The sequence below is a fragment of the Dipteris shenzhenensis genome, chromosome 15 (assembly GCF_047967505.1).
Source record: "Dipteris shenzhenensis isolate YYH24624 ecotype China chromosome 15, Dip_SZ_1.0, whole genome shotgun sequence".
In the NCBI taxonomy this organism is placed as follows: Eukaryota; Viridiplantae; Streptophyta; class Polypodiopsida; order Gleicheniales; family Dipteridaceae; genus Dipteris; species Dipteris shenzhenensis.
This window is the reverse complement of record NC_141610.1, coordinates 18,470,789-18,473,906: the sequence shown is the minus strand read 5'-3', so window position 1 is coordinate 18,473,906 and position 3,118 is coordinate 18,470,789. Positions and strand designations below refer to the sequence as shown.

The 3,118-nt window shown below is 48.6% G+C and overlaps 1 non-coding gene across 1 annotated transcript; it reads right to left on the bottom strand.

The window, feature by feature from the left end:
- Positions 1–418: 418 nt before the first annotated feature.
- On the bottom strand, positions 419–571 carry LOC147893488 (5.8S ribosomal RNA). Its single transcript, XR_015542293.1, has one exon. It is a non-coding gene; the product is annotated as a 5.8S ribosomal RNA (ribosomal RNA).
- Positions 572–3,118: the final 2,547 nt, after the last annotated feature.

Genomic DNA, 3,118 nt, shown 5'->3' with positions numbered 1-3,118 from the left:
CTAGGAAAATAAATATACTTACAGAAGGGGATTTATAAAATTTCCCAAAATTTACAGAGGGGATACCAGGAAATACTACAAATAGGTTACATAGGGATTTAGAAAAGAACCCTTGCACGCACGTGATATAGACATATTACACTAAGTGACCCCCCCGAGCCTGATCTGAGGTCCATGTTCCAATACGAGGGGAGCTCGTTGGCACCTCCCGCGAGCCCGATCTCGGCACGTGCACCTCCGGGCGATTCGTCTGCAAATTGCGGCCCCGCGAGGGGCGGACCACCCTTGCGACGCCTCGCCACTCAATGCCACCTATCCATTTCAGCCGACCGCACTGCCCCGGTGGGGCATCATGGATGGCTAGCTCCGCCGCTCGGCCCCTGTCGAAGAGGAGGGGTGAGGGGCGTGGTTGTGGTGAGGACGCTCAGACAGGCATGCCCTTGGATAAGCCGCGGGCGCAAGTTGCATTCAAAGACTCGATGATTCGCGGAATTCTGCAATTCACACTACGTATCGCATTTCGCTGCGTTCTTCATCGTTGCAAGAGCCAAGATATCCGTTGCTGAGAGTCGTTTTTACTTGTGTTACGTCCTCCACGAGGGAGGGAGATCAGACCATTGCGTTTCTTCGGTGCCTCGCACCCCCCGTGAGGGGGGCGGAAGGTTTATCATGCGGCCCCGTGCCGAGGCACGGAGGAGGGGGGCTGCCCGCATGGCAAACGGGGGAAGATCCCCGCCCCCACTGCGTGGCTGATGGGCCGTCCCGGCTCGATGCCACGCCCACTTTTGCCCGGCTCCAACGGGGAGCATGGCACCGGCAGCCGCACCTCCAAGCGTGGCCCCTCGACGTTACGTCCACGGTTCACGGTGTTTCTCACGGATGTGTGTCAATGATCCTTCCGCAGGTTCACCTACGGAAACCTTGTTACGACTTCTCCTTCCTCTAAATGATAAGGCTTAATGAACTTCTCACAACGTCACCGGCGGCGAACCACCGGCGTCGCCGCAATCCGAAAACTTCACCGGACCATTCAATCGGTAGGAGCGATGGGCAGTGTGTACAAAGGGTAGGGACGTAGTCAACGCGAGCTGATGACTCGTGCTTACTAGGAATTCCTCGTTGAAGATCAATAATTGCAATGATCTATCCCCATCACGATGAAATTTTAAAAGGATTCCATGAGTTCTATTTAGCTTAGCACAAAATTCAATCTTTCATACAAAGACCAAACACATTGAGGTCAGGTACCATTTCATCAGGGAGGTACTTGAGGACAAGAGCATAGAGCTTGTCAAGGTTCATACAAATGATAACCCTGTAGATATGCTGATGAAGAGTTACCTAGTCAACGGTTTGAGTATTGTCATGTACTAATGGGCATTGGATAGTATGCTCACTCGTTGTTCTCCCTTAAAGGCACATTGGCCTTTATGTGGGAGGTTGTGGGGGTTAAAGGCCACTATGCCTTAACCCTTCCTTAACCCAAGCTATATGTACAATACTCAAACACACACTTATATGGATGACATAGAAGATTAGGGTGTTTTGCACCCACCAAAACTTGTGTGGCTCTCTTTTGGTTCTCCCTCTCTCTCACCCTCTTTTGTTCCACTTCCGTTGAGAGCACTCTTACTCCTGTACCATTTCCCTCCCATTGCCATATCAAATGGAACAAGAGCAGTTTCACGAACCAAAGTCCTCTGCATAGCAATCTACCACATGCACCCTCTAAAAGAGAAGTATTTAGGATACTGTGAAAATGCACAATTTCATGAAGCATGGAGTATGGGTGACATGGTTTTCACTGCCCCGCTGGGACAACACTGGCTAAAGTAGCTACAATCAATAGTCTTGCCCTCACAGCTTAGGCACAATGTAAGAGATTACAAGATATACTACCACAATATAGCACCATATGTTGCCCTCCAAGACCCTGAAGTGATACTGTACATCAGAGCATTCGGTCTACAGAAAGTGGCAGCAAAGTTTCCCTGCCATTTCAATCTCAAACAGATTATGGAGTTCGTGGACAACTACAACAAAGTGACAAGCACCATGAGCTAGGTGCATGTAGACAGACAACTTCACTATTACCATTTCATGGTGGAGATGATTCAGAGAGCATTTAACCTACCCGTAATCTCCCAGCCGTATCAGACTTTAAGAGCCATGGAGAAGAGGTTGGCATGAGTGGCCCCCTACAACAACAAAATCCATTGGGGAGGGGTACCACTCAATCTGATCAAGAATCCATAATTGGAAAAAGTAGCTCGAGCCTCATGCTGCTTGCACAGGTACAAATGATAGAGCATCATTAAGTGGTCCTCCCCAACTTCCTACTATGATTATATAAGCCAGAGCCCACAAACAGTGTAGATTTCTTCTATCAAGAGATCATTAGCATCTGTGACCATTGCAAAAAGATCAGCAATCCCATTTCTTGATGCCCATCATCCATCACCTTTTCGATAACCCCATTCTGCAGATAGAGATGTTGGATTATTATCACTACCATCCACCTTATCGACATCGACAAAGAAAAGAAAGGAAGAAGAGGCAGCCAAGAAGGCCTAGGAAGAAGAAGAAGCTAGGAAGCTCGAGGACGAAGAGGCAGCCAGAAAGCTCCAAGTAGAGGCATAAGCCCAAACACAAAGAGAGGCCCAGCCCTAGAAAAGGGAACAAGATCTTCTAAGATAGCTACAAGAGCAACAATAAAGGCTCTAACTAGAGGAGGAGCAGGGGAGGAGCAGAAAAAGGCAACACCAGTACAGGAAAGCCCAGAGTGAGAACACCGGCTCAAACAATTGATCAATCTAGACGAGTAGATAACAAACTTAATCTAGGATTCTCAGGAGCCTAACCCCCCATCATCTACTTAGCAGCTAGGATCAGCTCAAGGGTAGATGCCTCTCTAAGCCCCCTTCATCCTGAACTTGTATCAACAAACGATGGACTATTGTACTGTTAGATATTCTCAATGCCCCACCCTCCTGGTAACCACCAGTGGTCCAAGGTGCTCAAGTTGTAAGGCCCCCATATGAGGAGAAGCCATGTGTGAGCCTGGGACATTGGATCGATCTTGACTTGCATGTCAGATGAGGTCTATCAATGAGACTGT